Source organism: Rousettus aegyptiacus, unplaced genomic scaffold (genome assembly GCF_014176215.1).
Source record: "Rousettus aegyptiacus isolate mRouAeg1 unplaced genomic scaffold, mRouAeg1.p scaffold_m13_p_17, whole genome shotgun sequence".
Classification (NCBI taxonomy): Eukaryota; Metazoa; Chordata; class Mammalia; order Chiroptera; family Pteropodidae; genus Rousettus; species Rousettus aegyptiacus.
The window spans coordinates 10,687,875-10,708,700 of NW_023416292.1; the positions used below are offsets into that span (position 1 = coordinate 10,687,875).

The 20,826-nt window shown below is 39.6% G+C and overlaps 1 protein-coding gene across 1 annotated transcript in view; it reads left to right on the top strand.

Moving 5' to 3' along the window:
* Positions 1-20,826, top strand: part of KCNK2 (potassium two pore domain channel subfamily K member 2) — a 148,324-nt gene that overhangs the window by 40,329 nt on the left and 87,169 nt on the right. The window lies entirely within an intron of this gene.

The window sequence follows — 20,826 nt, forward strand, 5'->3', positions numbered from 1 at the left end:
TAAAAGGAAATCATCTTGAAATTTTAGATTTAATTAAACACTGATTTTTAACTCTAAAAATTATTAATAAATTAAGACAATTTGAAGTAATTTTACAGTATAATAATAGATGCTAAAAATTTTCAACAAAATATTATGATTTTGATGGTAACATTCTCTTTTTATTCTAGCCAATACATGGCTTTCATTAAATACTACGCAGGTCTCTGACAGAGTTAATTATCTAAGCAAAGTACCACTTAAGATCAGTTTAAACCCTTGGGATAAAAACATGACACGTGATCAGCTCATGAGCCAAACTTGTTGAACCATGTGGATAATACCTTAGCCATTCTACATCACTGGGCATTTACGTGTAGGTGGAACACATTGAGAAAATGATTATAGTATTAAAATTCAAAATGGCAATTCTAAAGAGGAAGATAGGACAAACAGAGAATCTACAAGCACCCTAAGCCAGAAATATATAATAAAATTGTTAAACCAGTATTCATGGTAATTAGATGCGGAATGGGCTGAAGTTTAATTTAGCATTATTAAGTAATAGTTGCTTAGGCAATTGTGCAAATAAGGTCACAGAAGCTTCTTTAAACCAAAGAACTTCTTTTAAATCTTTTGGTATTTTTAAAACAAATTTTACTGATCCCAAATTCATTTATTCACTCTTCAAATACTTATTACAACATTTATTATGTGTTGGGCATTGGTCAGAAATTTTGGGATGCAGGAAGTAAAATATATAGACCCAGATTTCAAAAACAGATGAGCGTATCTGAAAATCAATGAATACAATACAGTCAGATAGGAATTTCAAAAGGTACGTCAACAAATTGGGCAATGTAAAAGAAATGGATAAATTCTAGAAACATACAACCTACCAAGACTGCATCATGAAGAAATAAAAAAAGAACTGAACAGACTAATTACTGGTAGGAAGATTGTAGCAGTAATCACAAACCTCCTAACAAACAAAAGGATGAACTGGGTGCTAGAAGAAGTCCAGCACCGTTCCTGCGAGAGAAGAAAAGCAAGAGAAGATAATGCGAAACCTTGGAAGGAGTTCTGAGAGATGAGTGGAAGTTAGCCAGATGAAAATGGGTGAAAGAGCAAATGGATCGAAGCATCAGAGACCTTGGCCCGTTTAGAGGAACACAGTAGTAGTAAGGCTGGGGACCAGGGTCATGACATGTGGCAGCAAGGCAGAACATGAAACTGGAGAAACATACGACTGAAGAGACTTCACTTTCTTGCCAGTGGCTTTAATATTATCCCGAAGGCTGTGGGAAGCCACTGGAAGGTTTTTCAGCAGGATTCCATTCTGACCACAACAGGGAGAAAAGATTAGAAAGAGATACGGTGGAGGCAAGGGCACTGAAGGAGAGACCGCTGTGGTAATTCAGGTGAAAAATGATGAGGTAACATGTTCATCTTGCTTAACCAGTCTCCATCCACAGGTCCATGCATGCCGGCATTTTGGATTTTCCATTTAATGTGTCCTGAGCATTTGAAAGTTACTTTTCCTATCTCCTCAGAGAGTAACTGCAAATAATAATAGCTACTGTCTCCTGAGCTCTTACCATATGACAGATACAACTGTAAACCGTTTACCTGTTACAAATTATATAATTCTCATAACAGCCCTGTGAGGAAAGTAGTAATGTTGTCTCCATTTCAGGAAAAAAAAAAAAAAAAGGAAAAAACAAAGTGGTCACAAAGCAAATAAGTGACAGGAATTTGATTTAGTCTTTTTTGACCAATTTGCCATGCTGTCTCTTTGCTCTTATCAGTGTCCTCAATAACATAATTCTTTGGGTAATTTTTCTCCATTGTCCTAATGACTCTTCCCAGCTTCATTTTGTTTTTGTTTTGGCTTAATGAGCTCTCCGTGTCCCACACCCAGCAGTGTTCCGGTTTCCGCCCCTGGGCTCAGCCTGACGGGACCCACGGTCGGTCCCTCAGCTGGAGCCACCTGCCTCCAGTTAAATGGTGGGATGGAGAAGGAAGGGTGGCTTTTAAAACTATGAGTTAGAATTTGTGGAATTTGTTGTCTAAGTGAACATATTGAGTTAGGGAGAGAACAGGTACAGGGAGGTTATACCACGATTTTTGGTTAAGTCAACAGTCAAAGTTTACATTATTGTGATTAAAAAATATGGTTCAATGTGACCCATGTACATTGGCTCTACATCAGACCATTTGCTCCCCAACCCTGTCTGCTGCCCAATGTCCTTTACCATCTTCCCATGAATTGTTTTTCCTCACTTCTATATCCTGTATCCTGTTTTTGCCTCAATTCTATATCCTGTGCCCCAATTTTTTAAATTCTATTTCTTAGCTTTGTTGGAGCATATGCCCCCACAGCTGCTGAGAAAGAATTCATGGAATCTGGGTAGAGTCCACATTATGCCTACATGTTAATAATGGACGTGCATTCTGATGTTGGTTTTCTGACTTGTTGGGAAGGGCCATATCATGCCATGCTGGTTTCTAAATGTTTTGAATGTCACCTCAGCATAGGAGATAGATATTTTGAGAACTTGCATGGCTGAAAGTAACTATTCTATACTGGCATATTGTTAGTTTGGCTAGATATGGAATTCTCATTTGGACATCATTTTCAGTCAGAAATTTGAAATTATTACTAAATTGTCTTTAAATTCTGGAGATAATACTTAAAAGTTCAGTGTCATTCTATATCCTGATTTATTGTATATGACCTATTTTTTCCCTTAAAGTTTTATAGGTCTTCTTTTTATTTTCATTGTTCTTAAAGTTTCTAGCTTGTTTTGTTGTTGTTGAACTATATACTCTGAGCTTTCTTTAGTTTGCTGAATTTTGGTCTTCAGTTCTGGAAAATTTTCTTATATTATTTCTTTGAAAAATTTCTCTCTTAAAATTTTGTATATTCTCTTCTTCCTAGAACTAGTATTATTTTAACACTAGAACTCCTGAATTAATTCTCTATGTTATGTTTTCTGTCCTATTTTCTATTTTTTGTGTATTTTGTTATACACTCTGGGGAATATCCTTAAATGTATCTGCTTAAACGTTTCTGTAATTTTTTTATTTCTGTTACCAAAATTTTGATTTTCAGGAGTTTCTTTTTGTTTTCCGAATGTTTCTTTCTTATAACCTCCTGTTCTTATTTTGTGAAAATCTACTTTTTTTTTTTTAGTGTTAATTTATTTTATTGAACTTTTACTTAAGATAGGTTTCTTTCCCCCCCCCAGCTTTATTAAAGTACAAATGACAAATAAAAATTACATGTATTTGAGGTATACAGAGCATTGATTTCATACGTGTGTGTATAGTGAAATGATCACCACCATCAAGGTAACTAACACATCAGCCGCCATACCGAGTTACTTCCCTTAGCACGGTTGCTCTGAAAAGTCTGTTGGGTCTCTGGATTGTCTTTATCTGAGATTTTCAGTTTTCTATTGTTTCAATCTTTTTTGTGGTAAAGGATTTCCTCTTAAGTTGGATGGTCCCAGGTGGTCCATTTATATTCATGAGGATTAATAGCGACTGTGTGAATAGTGGGGCGACCTCGCGGAGTGGTTTCCGAAAGGTGGCCTCGCGGTAGGGACCAGGTAGACAGTGAGCTACACGCTTTTCTTCTTGTACTGTCAGCTTCTCCACAGCAAAAAAATCCCGAATCCTCACTCCAGGGAGGTGACTTAAGCCTGCTGTCGGCACTCTGGGAGCCAAGTAAAGGGAACGGAGTGTTTCTTGAAACTATCTTAAAGTAGATGGATGCTTTCGTTTGAGCTGTGTTTCCTTCAGTTTGTTAGTATCAGCAAGACTTTTCTTCATGAACGATTACTAAACATTTGAACGAGGTCTGTAAACTGTAACTCGTTGCTATATGTTTTAAAATTTGAAAGGCTTTAAAAATCGTCCTTGCAGATGATTGTTACTTTATCAACTTGGAATAATGACTCAAATTTTCACCCTTAAACTCTGTTGAAAGCATCCTTTTTTTTAAATAATTTTTTGTTTTTCAATTACAATTTACAGACTATATTATATTAGTTGCAGGTGTACAGCATAGTGACTAGACAATAATATAACTTACGAAGGGATCACCCCGATAAATCTAGCATCCATCTGACACTATACATAGTTATTACAATATTATTGACAGTACTTCTTATGCTATAATTTACATTCTAATGACTATTTGGTTACTACCCATATGTACTTGTTAATCCTTCAGTTTTTTTCACCCACCCTCCCCAATCCCCCATCCGTCTGGTAACCATCAAGATGTTCTCTGTATCCATGAGTTTGCTTCTGTTTTGTTTGTTTGTTTATTTAGTTCTTTAGGTTCCACATGTAAGTGAAATCATATGGCATTCATGTTTCTCTGACTTACTCAGCACAGTACCCTCTAGGTCCATCCTTGTTGTTGTAGACGGTACGATTTCATTCTTTTTAAAAATTTTTTTTTTCAATGGCCGAGTGATATTCCATTATATATATGTACCACCTCTTCTTTATCCATTCATCCACTGATGGACACCCAGGTTGCTTCCACATCTTGGCCATTGTAAACAACACTACAATGAACATATGGATGTACATGTCCCTTCGAAGTGATGTTTCAGGTTTCTTTGGATAAATACCCAAAAGTGAAATTACTGAGTCCTTCTCTGTCTCTTGCTATAGCCTTTCTTTTAAAGTTTATTTTGTCTGATGTTAGTTTTGCTTCCCTAGCTTTCCTTTGATTCCATTTTCCTGAAATATTTTTTCCTATCCCTTTATTTTCAGTCCGTGTGTGTCTTTCAATCTGAGATGAGTCTCTTACATGCAGCATATATTAAGGGTCTTGTTTTCTAATCCATTCAGCCACCCTATGTCTTTCGATTGACGTATTTAATATATTTACAGTTAAAGTAATTGTTGATAGATATGTAGTTATTGCCATTTCCTTCTTTGTATTTTTAATCTTTTTTGCCCCTTCTTCTTAAAGAAGCGCCTTTAATATTTCTCCTAATACTGGTTTCGTAGTGAACTCCTTTAGCTTTTCCTTGTCTGAGAAGCTCTTTATCTGTCCTTTGATTCTAAACGATAGCTTGGCTGGGTAGAGTAATCCTGGTTATAGGTTGTTGCTTTACACCACTTTGAATATTTCATGCCAGTCCTCACGGGCCCGCAAAGTGAAAGTTTCCTTTGAATGCTCCCATGTTACCCCAAAAAAGTACCCATCATAAGTTAATATACCATGTTAACTAGTCATCTCTTACTCAAGATCCACTGAAAGAATGACAGGCAGGCCAGGTCACTTGATTAGGAGGAGACTAGAGGAGACATATAATGCACAATACCTCAGCCCTTCACTTCCCTACTGGACTTATCATACCTGAGAGTCCTCAGGTGCATTAGAAACCTAAGGGATAGAATGCCAAATGGAAATGGAGAAAGAACACAAAAAAACAGAGCCCCTAGAAAGATTCTCCCTTTATAATATTTTCAAAGGAAAATCAAATTAGCAGCTGACGAGATCTGTAAAGGTGAGAGCTTAAAGGTGACCAGAGTGGCAAGAGGCCCATTCAATGTACCTGGGAAGGACCGATGGAAGCATCTGCTTGAGTAGTGTTCTAAAGTATGAAAAGTAACATGCCGTGGGGTGATGTGACTGAGAAAAAAATTGTTATCTATCTATCAGGTCATTAGCATTTTTTGTTATAATCTAAGTAAGCTATGTAGATTCACATGTGCTCATGCAAAGAAAATTAGAGAAATCAGTTTCTATGTGAATCGTTCAAGTTGAAATACCCCTTCTACCTGAAATATCTAAAATATTGGGATAAGCGAGACCAAAGCGTGTCAATTTTGCATTTTTAAAAGTTTTTTTGTGCTATGGATAATTGCCTCAGGTGTGTGTGTGTGTGTGTGTGTGTGTGTGTGTGTGTGTGTGTGTCTGTATTTAATATGAATGCAACCAAAGAAAATAAATTATTTCACATAGTTTGACTTCAGAAACTGCCCAAGTCCTAGACTTGGGATGTTTGGCTACATCACCTTGGGGATGAGGCACAGAACCCAACGTCGAGAGCAGCATGTGCTCCCCTGGGTGATTCCGACAGGCTCGGACTTGCTCAGTATTTTCTTGGGAGCTCACAGTGCACTACTTGGATACCAAGCTGCTCTATAAAGCGACAAAGATTGCTGGGAAAGCCAAGGTTTGCTACAGGTACAGCTGGAAACTGGGTCAGGGAAGTAGAGGACAGAACTGCCGCTGAGTCTGGTCTTCCAGGAGCTGGAAACAGAGGCTCCTCTTTGTTTCTCTTGAACATCCAGGCCGAACTGCAGCTTCATCGAGGGCTGGGTTGCTTAACATTCAAGTGTCTGAGCTGAAGTCCATCTCTGGTAATTGTATTACTCGTACTTAAATTCCTTTGCAGTTACAAATAGTAAAGGTCTCACTTCCTCTTCCTGCTATGTCTTCCCCCCCCCCCCCCCCGTCCCCCGCCCCCCCCCCCCCCCCGTATTCCCTACTTGTTTCTTGTGCTTGTGCGTTGTGCAGTGCTGTGGTAGAGTGTTTAAATATCAGCTGTGTTTTTATCATACAGATTGCATTATTATTTGATTTGACAGAACTTTGGAAATGAAAGGTGATACGGGATTATAAATTTGCAGGTATTGCAATATGCCATTTAAAGTAGTTTTAAATTGGGGAATTAGACACTACCTTATCAAGGCTTTGTTTTCTGACCTATAGAGATGTTGAAATAGTTTAAGCAAGTGTTTTTAAAATTTTGTATAAACAGCCTTTGAAAATGGAAAAAGAGTTTTCGAGGTGCTCCTAATCTGAAGAAGCCCCAAGATAAACCCTCTAACCAAGCCAGGGCCTGCTGATATACACACGCTATATCTATTGAAACACTTTGGACCTCAAAACCAAACTTCTTTACTTAGCAGTAGTTATCTGGCTACTGACTAGAGGTAACTGATGACTTAATGTTTCGGTTTCATATTAAATGAGGATTTAGGTACCCAGAAGCCAAATGATGAAGGGACTTTCTTTAGACAAATGCTCTTGGGAAACTTTGCATGTAGTTAACTAGCGAGTGTCTTTTTCTCAGTCATTGCTTTGTTTTCGCAAATACTTTATATTCTTATTTGATGAAAAAATTTGGACAACTTACATTAGCAACCCATGTGCTGAGTTGGTCTGGCTATTAATAGGTTATATGTCTTTGGAAGAAAAGTTGAGAGGAAAGACATCTTTTCTGAAATTTCAAAGGAGAAATTCCCACCTTCTTTCCTTGCCAATGGTCTAAATGGAGAGTGAACTTGACTGCTGGATTGTTTTGGGTGGGAATCTTTGGGTTAGTGCACACAGTTCAAGCCTTGCTTGTCATTTCTAAACCCTGGCTCTTTACTCAGGATTTTTTGCCTCGATACGATGGGTAGTTGAGAGGGCTGGTTAAGGTAGTCTGAGAGGGTGAAAGGCATGAAAGAGACTCTTTGCTCCTCTCTCTTTGCCTCATTCATAGGACCTTCTTTCATTTTTATAACTTAAGATTTTAGATAATAAAGATTATTTTATGCTAAATTTGATCAAGGAATATGAATTATTCTTAAAAAGCTTTGTGTATCTCAACATGGATAGATCTTGGCAATATAATTTATGAATTTTAAAAAAAAAGCTAGTTGAAAAGAATTCATATGATAGCATTTGTATAAATTTTAAAATGTATTTTTATGTATTTACATTGGAAAGGTAACATTTACATTCACAAGAAAGATGAACATGACCTCAAGAGAGTGGTTATTTTGAGGGCGGGAGAAAGAAGAAAGAAACGGGGTAGGCTGGGTGAATTGGGACTGCAGTTATAATCTGTTTTTCCTCAAAAATGGAGAAAAATGTATCTGAAGTATATATGGAAAAAGGTTAGTACTTTTAAAAAGGTTTGTTGGTCCCCTTAACAACCAAATTTGCTTGCTTAAGCAGCACATATATTAAAATCCAGGTTTATGCTATTTTCTGTTCTTTTGGACTATTTGGTAATTAATAATTTATAAAATTTATGTAAATTTTAAAAAGCCTCTGAGGTTGCTGAAATATTTGAGTTCATTTCAACAAACCTTTATTAAGATTCTACTATGTTTGTTTGAGGCATTGGAGACACAGATATGAGGGTAAGATGCTCCCTGCCCTAAAGGACTCCAGCAAGAGGGAAAGAGAGATGTAACAAACATCCACTATAAAACGTGGCAATCAAAATCATGTTACACTTAATCGTTGCTGAGTAGAATGGTTGACTCTGTGATGACATCTTTACTAGACAAATGTTGAGGAAATCTAGACCAGATTAATGAGAAAAACATCATCACGAACCGAATTTTAAAAACTCCTTTCATATTGAGTATTTCATACAAATCATTAACAATATGTTCTCAAAGAGAAGTCCTCAAAATATAAGTGGCAAATGCTCCCATGTAATTTATCTAAACAAATATTTATTATTTGCCTTAGCAGATATTTCCCTTGTGGTCCCTTCCATGTCTGTCTTTATGATTCTTTTTTTTTTTTTTCACGAAAATGTTGTCTTCCCAGGTAGGTAATTGAATCTGTATAGAGAGAGCTGTCTGGTTTTCATATTTTTATCACCTAATCTCTGGAGTTTTCAGTATATTCCTATATAAACAATGACAATGGTTCAATTTTTATTGAACATCTAGTGTATGTTATGGGATCAAATGAAAGGAGTGCTTAATCCCAAGCTCAGTATTTGGGGCCAAGGGCAGCAGGGAAGACACCTGGAGTTAAAATCTCTACTGCTCAAAATATGCAGGCACGGTTTATGAACAGTATAATGCTATGGATGAAAATGATGCAAATGACGCCCATCATTTCGGGCAAAAGAAACACTATAGTTAATTACCAAGAAGGATGGCAAGGCATTGAATCCGAACAATACACGCGTTGGTTCCCTTTCTTGAGAAAATATTAATGGAAAACACTTAAGTCTTTTCCTACTCAATTTTCTTCCAAAGAGAAACTTAGCCTTCCCCTGTTGGGGTAGTTATAAAAATAGGGGAAAAAAAGGTGGTTTATGCTATTCATAACTGAACTCGGTCAGCAATAATTCTAACAGATTTCCATCAATAACTGTTAAAAATAGAACAGTAAATATTTGACATTTTAGTTTTAATTAAAATGAGCATAGTGTGATACTGGGGTGATAGTAATAAGAGAGATCTTTGATAAATTGGCAAGGAGAACAGATACAATATCTGAGTTACAGTAGTAAATATGCATTACACCTGTTGGCTCAGCAGAAAACTCCATTCCTGGGTTCCCTTATTGTATTTATATGTTATTTGCATACATTGGTCCCCTTAACAACCAACTATTTGGGGTTACAGAAGTTTTACTTTAACTAAAACTCTGTTTATGGAAAAGAAGAGTTTTATGGGTGTCCAGAAAATGATATTGATAACAATAAAAGGGGGGAAATCAAGCAAACACAGAGCATTTAAAGCAGTCAGGGTTGCTAAGGAGATGGAAAGCGAAGTCAACACAATTTAAGGGACAGTTTCAGATAGCAACAGTCCAAAATGTTGGGGCCCCAGCCAAAGGGAGGTCTAAGTATGTGCAAGGTAGAGAAAGTGGCAATGGCACGCATAATGGAGAGAGCTGACCGTTAGGTCTGTTTCTGGGCTCCCACTGTAGCCTTGCAAACGCAGCCGTCTCCTTTTCTGACCTAATTGGATCCCACTTATCCATCCTCTGTTGGCTGCATCCTGGGAAAGACTTCTACGTCACTGACTCTGGGAAAGGCTCCCTGCCCTAGAAAGAAGCTGCCTAACTTGCAGTTAGTTTTTTCTTTTTCTTTTCTTTTCTAAAACAGAAAGGCTGGAATTTAACTCCTTGTTTCGCAGCCTTGATTACCTAATTTCTTCCTGAATCCCATTTACTGATCTGGCTCCTGAAAACCAGTTTCCTTATTTGCTGGGCCAAGACCTAGAAGATAACAGGCTTCTTCCTTTTTGTTCCACTTCTCATGCTAGACTTGTCTTCCTCCCCTTCATGATTCAGTGCTATCAATGGGAAAAAATAGCATTAATAGTGGCTAATACTTATTGAGTCCTTACTAGATTTCCAACACTGTTATAAACAGTTTTCAAGTTATTAACTTGTTGAGGTCTTATTAACAAAGTGAGGTTGAGATGCTTTTCATCCGCATCTCACAGGTAAGGAACCAAGGCACAGCTAATAAGTAGCTAGGCTTAGATTTGAATCAAGGCAGCTTCAGTCTTCACCGGTGGACCATGCCACATTTCGTAGTCTGCGTAGTCTGAGAATCTGTGTGATAATAGAATGACTTGGGTTATTAAAGGGGCTGGAAGAAATATGGTGACTTTCAATGTTCCAAAAATATCTTAATGTGAATTAAATGTTTTTTGATGATAAATGTCACCGTTCCCATGAAATCTTTCTTGGAAGGTCAGAAGAGCTGATGATTTTGTGTGTGTTGTGATAGTGGTGATCTTTTATTCATATTAATTCAAGACACACGTTTGAATACCTACTAAGAAATCAAAAAGAATTCGGACAAAGTACCTGCCCTTAGAGAGCCGTTAGTCTGGTAGAGGAAGCCAGACGTATAGACAAATATACCCAGATGGAGAAGGTGCTGTGAGTGGATATCAGGACACGTGGCAATTGTGATCGAATTGATCAGAAGTAAAGAGCAGGGAAGGTTTCCCAGAGGCGTATTGTCAGCATGTACGATCTGGCAACTGTCTGATCAAATTACATTCATTATCTAATTATATTTTTTATCCCCTAAAGTATGAAGAAGCAGATTTCACAGGAACTGAGGGCCAAGCTGAACTTTCCTCATCTTATCTTGTTCTTATGCAAATTGCAGTTTCAGGGATTATGTAGTGTTGAAGTTTCTATGCCGGTTCCATTCGTGTTCCCAATGGGTGCTCTGGCAGGTCATAGATATATTTGCATAATTGGCCGTTAGTCCTGGTGTGATATTGACATGTCTTGTGACTCTCAAGGTTCAAAAGAAGCTTATAGAGATTGTGACAATCCTGAGTTAACAATTTGCCCTCTGTCATGATTAGATAATCATGAACATTAATTATCTCGTGGAGGGGTTTGTGGTGATGATGGATGAGAAAGTCTGTATTTTCCGAGGCTGCTTAGGCAAGGTTGACAGTGCCTTCTGTAACATTGAGCCTTAGAATACCATAGATATGATTTCCAAGCTGAAAGCAGAACCGATATGAGAGCATTCCGTGGTAACTAACCTGCATCTGTTGGGCTCTAATAGCAAGCGATTGCAGGGTAAGAGCTAGATTCTCATCTGAAGCATCTAGCAGTGTGGTAGTGTGACAGAAGTAAACAGATATTAAGCTGAAGCCTGGGAAAAAGTATAATTAAGGTCATTCCATCAGAAGTGAGTAGCACCGTCTTAGGGGCCAAAAAATGACAGTATCACAGATTCGTTCTTTCGAAGGAGGGAGATGAACTGGAGAATCCACAGGAAGTGTGAGTTAATTCATTAAATTTGCTGTGCAAAGCATGTTTGGGCATAGAATTTTGGATGGGTGAGGGGCTGCTTCTTCGGTACCTGGACCTCCAGGAAAGGGGAGCCGATGCAATAGAAGAGAGTCCCCACGTGTGATTTAGCAGGGAGGGTAGCTCGGTATCCATGAAATAGGGCTGCAGGGCTAGGAATAGGGTGAAGCGAATGAGGCTACCTTGTGCAATTGTGGGGTTGGATTCTGTCTTGACCTCAAAGTTTGAACTTTTTCTCATCGTGAATTTTTTGCATTAATATTGATTTTTTAAATATTGCATTAAAATATTTACCTTGATTTTTGTGTTTTTGACCACCCTTTAAATTTTGTACCCGAGAGAATTGCTTCAACCTCTTCCCCCTAGTGCAGGGGATTCATGACTGCAATCGAAGTGGAATGTTTCCATACTTACTATAGCCCAGAAAAGAGAACCATTGCATTTAAATGTAGATGTGACATCACAGGGCTTCTGATCTCACCTTAACCCATAGTCTGTAATTATGGGGCTTCGGGACCATGTTCAGCCTGCAGACATGTATTATTGCCATCAATATTGAGTTGCTCCTATTTTGAAATGGAAGGGTGACTTCTAAAACAATTCGGATATCTGATGTCCTGTGAAAAATCAGATTTATGTTCTTTCATGGCAGTAATAGACTAACACTGATTAGAATATCTCCTCAAGTTCACTAGGCACAGTTCACATGTGTATGTTACTGCCCAGGTGCTATAGGCATTGAGATTCCAAGCCCTGATTAACCGCGGGATTCTTTCAATAATCCCTCTTACGATAGGCTTTCATTCATTTAATAAATATGGATTTTGTGCCTGCTATGTGTAAGATGTGTCTGGGGAACAAAATGACATGGTATCTTCCCTCTTGGAACTTGTTTTAATCTCTTTGGCCAGGGGTCTCCAACCCCTGGGGCCTTGGATGCTTATGGATCTGTGGCCTCTTAGGAAACAGGCTGTACAGCATGAGGTGAGTGGCGGGTGAGTGAAGCTTCACCTGTATCTGCAGCCTCTCCGCAGCACTGGAATCACCGCCCCAGCTCCACCTCAGGTCATCAGGCATTAGATTCTCATAGGAGCACCGGTCTCTGGTGCCAAAGAGGTTGGGGACCGCTGTCTTAGGTGATATTATGGGTTGTATTGTGTCCCATCCAAAAGGTATACTGAAATACTCACCCCAGTACCTTAGAATGTTACCTTATGGGGTGTCTACAGAAGTAATCAAGTTAAAATGAGGTCATTAGGATGGGCCTCTAGACAGTGTGACCGGTGTCCTTAAAATGGGGGGAAATTGGGACTCAGAGGTAGACAGACATAAGTAGAGGGAAAGCAATGTGAAGACACAGGCAGAAGATTGCCATGGAACTGGGCCGATGTATCTACCAGCCAAGGGATGCCAAGGACTGCTGGCAAACACCAGAAGCTGGAAGCCACAAGGAAGCATCCTCCCCTAGAGATGTCAGGGAGAACGTGGCCCTGCTCGCACCTTGATTTCTGGCTTCTAGCCTCCAGAACGGAGACCATAAGTTTCTGGTGTTTTTAGCTGCCCAAATGCTTGGTATTTCATTACAGCAGCCCCAGGAAAGTAATACAGGCCGTTATTAAATAATGATTTGAACAAGTCGTTCAATAACAATCATGACCAGGATGATGAAGGGAGAGTGTGGAGTATGGTGGGAGTGTATGTCGGGATCGTGGCCTGACCTTGTTAGGAAGTTAGGAGATTATGGGGTCTTTTCTGTTGAGGGTTGCGAACAAACACAGGCTAGACCAGAATCGCTGAAGGCTCCTGGGAAAGGAGTAGGGTGTACTCAAGAAACTGGAAACCACAGAAAGGGAATTGTGGAACCTGGCAAAGCAGACCCTTTATGGTGGGAACTATTGACTTACTAGCTACGTTTCCTTGGGGAAAGTTATTTAACTTGTCTGAGGATAATAACAGTACTTACCTCATATCATTATTACGAGGATTACATGAGATAGTAAATGAAATAGTATTCACAGAATGGCTGGCACTCGTCTCAACAGATGTTACTTATCGTTATGATTTCTGTTGTCCTTGTTGTTCCCGTTTGTATTGACAGGACAAGGACATTCAGGGCCCTTAGCATATTGGTCTCTATCCTGAAAGCAATGCAAAGGTTATGTGTGCTTTTAATCAGGCATCCAGCTTAACCAGATTTTATTTTAAAAAGATCCGGCTTGCCACAGCATGGAGAATAGATTGATCAGTGGAGACGAGGCCCCTGGTGAAAGTTTCTGGGGACAGGTGTTGGTAGTGGTAGTCCTGCCTCAATCACTTTGCAGAATTTGGAGAGGTCACACAACCATCTTAACAAAATTTGAAAAATACCAAAAAATTCTGCTTTCTCTCCTGTATTTTAGGGTTTTCTTCTAGAACAAATGCGCCCTAGGTGATGCATGGGTTTTCGTCTCAATTCTTCCGTAAACTTAGCAGATGGCTTGGGCAAGGCTTGCAAGTGTTTCATTTAATCGTAGACACAAAAAGGTTGTAAGAGAAAGCTAGTTCTATATATATGGTGAAATTAAGCTCTTTGGTTATTGAACACATCAAAAAATGTCTTTAAGAGAGTCCAAATAATCACATTCTCTATTTGCTTTTTTTATTGCCTTTATGTTTTGTGACTTCATTTTAGACGAGAAATTCATTTTTTTTTTTTTCTTTACAAAGCCACATTCATTGCTATCAGGATTTGTGGTCTCAAGTAAAGGCAAAATGCTGAACTGGCAAATGTTCACAAGAAATATGCATTTTAAATAAAGTACTGGATGTGCTGAAAATTCATTAGGCAATGAAAGCCATCAAAAAAATTGAAAATGCTCTAATTATCTCTGGATCTATGGTTGATTTTAATACAAAACATAACATTTGACATAATTAGTTTGCCTAATATTGGCAGACTTAAAAATTATCAAATGAATTCATCGTCAGTGGAGGATTTACCTGTGATGCTAGAGGTGGAAAATATTAAAGTCTAGATACATATCAACAAATGTTCATCTTCCAGTGACAGTTTATGATACTTGGCTTACTCTGTAAACTAAGTAAATTCTAAAGTTTTCTGAGTTTCTATTATAACAAAGTATCATTTTATAAGGATTTATTTATTTTACAATGCCCTATTCATTATCTTATTCCCTAGTGAGCAAAATTATATGTGAATATTAGTTTTATTTTTTAAAAATATCTTGTGTGTGCACTGAGTAAAGTGCCCATTTTTGCATGCAAAAAGTGGGTGTTGTGACTTTAATTTCAAAATTAAAAAGAAATCACATAGGATTAAGAAATACCATTAAAAGAGATTCTTGTTTACATTTAACAAATCGTACCTTCATATTTTTCTGTATGTGTTTATTTTAAAGTTAGCAATATACAAAATCATTTTAAAAAGGTATTGCTAAGTGTTATATATAATTTGGAGTGGCGTTAACTTTTATTTATTTATTTTTTTTACAAAACGAACTGCTTGATTTTGATGAATTTTGCAAAATTTTATGGCGAAATGAAATTTTTTCATTTTTCAAAGCGAGGTACTTTAGTCAAAAACTTTCTCAGCAATTCAGTGATGTTTTACTAAACAGACATAGACATAGTTTTACTCATGTCATTCTTTCTTTATTTTAACTCCATGATTACAAAAATTTGGTGTATCTTCTTTGCTACTATATATCCCCAAGTATACACAAAAGGTGCCTAATAAATACGACTTGCATGAGTGAAGAAATCTATTTCTTGTACCATAAATGACTTAACTCATGTGGGTGGTGATGTAAATAGAACTCTTGAACTGTTCACCTTTGAGATTGAGGGTGACTAAGTGCTATGTGCCAGTGTCTGCCATGATTAGCCAGCTTAGTTGGCAGGGGGCCTGAGTTACCCACTAGCCCAGTTGCTCACCAGTGCAGAACCAGCCTTTGTAACTGTGAGCTATCAGAGCAGAGTGGACTCAAATCCTTTTTGTTTTTTTATCCTGGAGTCTCAAAGTGTGCTCTCTGTACTACGCGTCAGCATCACCTGGAAACTTGTCATTTGTGCCAGTTCTCAGCCCCACCCTCAGACATGATACATCTGAAACTCTGGGGGTGGGCTCAGCAATCTGTGTCTTACAAACCCTCTAGGTAATTCTGATGCACACTCAAGTTTGAGACCCATTACTCTAGACTATGCTTGGATGGGCACTGCTAACATCCACCTCTTCTCTCCCTCTTCTCTTCTTACAATCATGTCCAGCTTCCCTTCTGATTGACACATTTTAACTTTAAAGATATGAATATTTCAAAATGAGTGAATTTTGTCCTTTGAAGAATTACCTTCTTAAAGTAATTTGCGTAACTTGGGTCTGACTGACACTTTATCAACTTGCTTGAAATTTAACTCTTGGAAGTTGTATTTATTACCTATCGCTACATGGCAAATTGCCCCAAAACTTAGCAGCTGAAAACGGGAACCATGTTTGATCTCAGTTTCTGAGGCTCAAGAATCCCAGAGGAGCTTACTTGGGTGGTTTTGCCCCAGGGTCTTTCAAGAGACTATGCTCCAGACATTGTCTGAGACTATGGTCATCTCATGGCTCAACTGGGGAAGGATCTGCTTCTACACCCTCTTATACAGCTATTGGAAGACCCCAGGAGATTCACTCCCAGGCTTACTCAAGTTTACCTCTTTTCAGCGCTGCCTTGTGACATGGCAGCTGGCTTCCAGCAGAGGGGGAGATCCAAGAGGTAATGAGAGAGAGCATACGAGAAGAAAGCCAAGGTCTTCTTATAATTTAGTCATGGGACATCCCCATCACGTGTGCTGTATTTTATTCATTAGCAGCCCACAAGGGAGAAACATAAGGACGTCACTACCAGGAGGCAGGAATCACTGTGGGTCAACTTAAAGACTCCCATATAGGTAAATTATTTCTCACTTTTTCCAATTATTTGTATCGCAGTGTTTAATTAGGACTCTCGATTTCTAGTATCAGAAATCTCAACACAAATTAGCTGATCCAGAAAGAAAACGTGTGCAGCTTACCGTGTAGCGTGATACCGGTTGTCACCTGGACCTGGTACCTTGGTTTTGTCTGCTCTATATTGGCTTCATTCCCCAGTAGCTTGTCCTCTGTTATTGGCATAAAAGCCTCCAGGGCTTTCAGGTTCAAGATCAGTGGCATGACATGCAAATCTCTTCTCCCAGAGACTCCAGCATAGATTTCATTGGCTGAATGGTTCACAAGCCCATGCTTGAACCAACTGAGAGACTGAGGAATCATGACTGTGTTGGCTGAGACTCAGGACACATGCTGTACGTACAATCAGGGATGAGGCCCACACGCTGTGAGAGGGGAAAGTAAGTACCCTCAGAGGGGCCACACCAGGCAAACATTTCAATGAGGTACTCCCTGTCACCCGAGTCTGCAGTCAACCAGAACCTCTAGGGAAATGCCCGCCCTCTCCCTCACTATCCACTCCCCACGCTCAATAGATCACAGAGCCCTGTTGATTTACTGCCACCTCTCAACTCTTCCATAAATCTCTCACTTGGGCTAAAGCGATACCATCTAAATTCACTGTCTATATGTGTACATTTTTGTTCAATTCTTGTCTGTTCTCCACATAGAAACCAGAGTGATTCCTTTACAATGCCATCTGATGAGGTTGGTCCTCTGCTGAAAATTCATCGAAGTCCCATTAATTAAAATCCAGGTGCCACATGACCTGGTCTGTGCCTGTCTCTCCAGCTTGATCATTGTCTACTATCCGAGCCCCCCCAAATTCTCGAAGCTTCTCTGTGCCACAGGCTTTTTATATGCTGTCCCATCCCCTGAGGAAGCTCTTTCCTTACATTCTACTTCTCCATATCCACCCTCGCTCATCTCCAGGGCCCAATTTTAGTGTCATTTCTTTAGCCAGGACTTCCCTGACCCTCCAACACAAGGTACAATCATAGTACCCTGTACCTGTTCTTTATTGCACTTCTCTGAGTTTTAATTTTGTGTTTGGTTCAACATCTTCTCTAGACCATAAACTTAATGAAGGAATTGACCTCGCTATATCCACAAAATCCTGTTGGCACCTAGTAGGCATTCCACAAATGATTCATTTTTCTTCGTCTTAGACCTGTGCAATTGTGTTATCCAGAAGATAAAATAAATGGCAAGATCCATTATAGAGCTGGAATTTGTTGGTGGTCTTGCTTGGCCAGGAGTCCCCTGGTTCATGGGGTTGGGTCAAGCACGGGAAAGGATAAAATTCTTTTGAGGACCTGCAATGTTAAACATATACATGTTGTTTCACTTTAATTCTTACGACAATCTCCTGTGAGTTCAGCATATTATCTGTTTTGTAGATGAGGAAACTGATGGTCAGAGAGACAAAGGGGCTCCCTCGAACTCAGAAGTGGTAGAGTTAGGCTACCACAGAAGCCACTTTGATGCCAAAATTCCAGGTCCGACTGGATTATGGAAAGCACAGTGGCATGCTCATTTTTTTTTCCCCCTATGGCATTATAAGTATGCCAAAATCAGAAAGCAAAATAAACATGAAAGTGAAGTCCTGTGTATTTCATGTTTCTAGTTAGAGCGGAACAGCTACTACACAAGCACCGGAGTGAGGGCAGTAGAGAATTTGGGGAGGCTAAATCTTTTTATTATATATTTCAGGTTTCCCTATCTGTTAAAGTTCAGGGGTGCGGAGTAGTCCTGCAGCACGAAAGAAATCATGTCTACCTATTCTTTCTGTTACACTTTTGATGGGATTTATACATATTGAGTAATGCGGGCATACAATTAAACAGGATAAACCATCCCATTTCCTTGTTCCCCAGTTGCAATGATATATAAACTAGTCTACTTCCCTTTTTGACTCTTACTTCAAAGACGTAAGTATTTGTTTGGCATAAGAAGACTCTTAAAGGGGTAGGAGTGCTTATTTGAGGGGACCGTGGAGGGGCCGCAGTGGAAAGCAGAGTTGGGTCAGTGTGGGGACTGGCTTCTTGGTTCTTTCAAATTATTTGCGAGGCTGAGGCTGGCTTGGTGGAGTGGTTCCTGCTAATGTTACAACTGGAAATTTACTTTTGTTTTTAAAATCTTGTTTTAATGTCTCTGTAAAGTAAATCCATCCACCTTCCCTCCTGATACTCTACATACCTGTGTGCTTAATGTGAGAATAATGTAAAAGGAAATATGGAGGACAACTGCTACTTATGAACTGATAAAGAAGGGAAAACGGCGTTTCAGCATTTGGGATTGGTGGTGAGTCCTACGACCCATGAGTCTGGGAAAAAGGAAGCGCTATACAGGCATAAACTATGAGTTACTCTCCCACTGCAGTAACCATTAGCCGGCTTTTAAGAGGACCAGCAAATGGCAAGGTACGGTTAAATTTGGGGAGGTGGGGGGGGGCCGGAAAAACCCCCGAGGGAACAAAAAAGGATCATCAACTCTTTGAAGGGAAGGGGAAAAGTAAAACAAAACAAAACAAAACAAAACAGAACAAAAATCCCAGAATATTCAGAGTGTTTAGGATCATTTCATCTGGAGAACAAAAGCCTATGCTAGAGTAGAAAATGATTCTGAGGGTAGTGAATTCATTTCATTTCCTACATGTGTCGGATATCCTGGAAGGAGACCAGGTGAATGATGTCAGATAATCACGCTTTCATTCAGATGTTTATCAAACACCTGTTTAGTCATTGTGGGCACTATAGAGAATACAGAGATGATGTGCTTAATGCCCTCCCTGAGCGTATAGTCTAGTTTAAGGAGCACATCACAATGTGACAAGTACTGAGATAGAAGCACAAGTTGCTGGGAAGCAAATAGCCAGGATTTGGGAGAGATGGTTATTTTTTCTCTGCCAATTTGGCTAGACATTAGTCCCCAGTTATTTAAGCAAACACTTATCTAGGTGTTGCTGTAAAGGTATTTTGTAGATGTGGTTAACATCTGCTATCAGGTGACTTTAAGGACCGGTTACCCTAGATGATGTGGGTAGGCCTCATATAATCAGTTGAAGGTCTTACGAGCAAAAACTGAGGTTTCCCAGAAAAGAAGAAATTCAAGACTGAAGTATCAACTCTCCACTGGGTTTCCAACCTGCTAGAGCTGCCACAGTCATTCCAGGTGGCTTTGTCTGCCCCACGGTCCTGATCCTGTGCGTCAACTCCTTAAAATAAATTGTTTACACACACACACACACACACACACACACACACACACATTCTGTTGGTCTGTTTTTCTGGAAAACTCTACTGATTCAGTGTCTTAGTCATGTAAAGTTGGAGAGAGGACTGAAGATGTGTGAGGAAAAGTGACAGGAAGGCCTGGGGTTGAAGAGAAGCCACCAGGAAGCACATTATATGTGACCTAGAGAGTGTGAAAGGATTTTAAGTTTGGGAGCAAGAGGATCAGATTCACATTTTAGAAAGGACATCTGATGATATTATTATCGAGAGCAGAAGTCAGGAAAAACATGTTTCAATTCTAACAGGAAGGAATTCCTAATAAGGAAGAGATTTTTAATAGGAGAAAGAGGTGCTGTTCAATCTATTCTTCCAGAATTTTGAAAGTAAGTAGGCATTTCTGATGGCCAGAGCCTTGTAAAAGGGTCACAAGGTTTTTGTTTGTTTGTTTTTGTTTTTGTTTTGTTTTACAACCAAGAGTCTTACTGTTCTACCTTACGGCCTTCACGTCTATAGCTTTCACTAGAAAGTTCTTGAAACTGGGAAAAGATTCCTATCTGGCCAAGCAGGCTTTCTGGAAGATAAACTACCCTTCTCTCCCTCCCTCTCTCCCTCCCTCCCTCCTTCCCTCCCTCCTTCCCTCTCTCTCTCTCTCAAATGGCAGTGGAGGTGGGAGGGTGGAGGTCAGCTGGGGATTCCGGCTGGGAAAGTGGAAAGGAAGAGACAGTTTACAAACGGACCGAAGTTCGGCTAATTCGTGTGTGCGAGAGGACTCGCCTGTTACCCTGTCAGCCCAAACTCCGCGTGCTACCTACCCGTCCGCTGCGGGTTCGGTTCCCCCAGCCCAGTCCCCACGAGTCCAGCTGCCCCCGTGCGGCGGACTACGAGTCTGGGCGGGGTCTGGTACTTGCCAAGCTGGGAGTGTGCGGGGGGGGGGGGGGGAGGAGGGACTCGTAGTCACACTGAGGTCCGAGGTCTCCCACAACCCCTGCTCTACCGAGAACCTTCGCAGCCCCTCTCCCCAGCAAACTAGTTGCCCTAAGAGCCTAACCGATTGTTCTTCCATTCCCCCT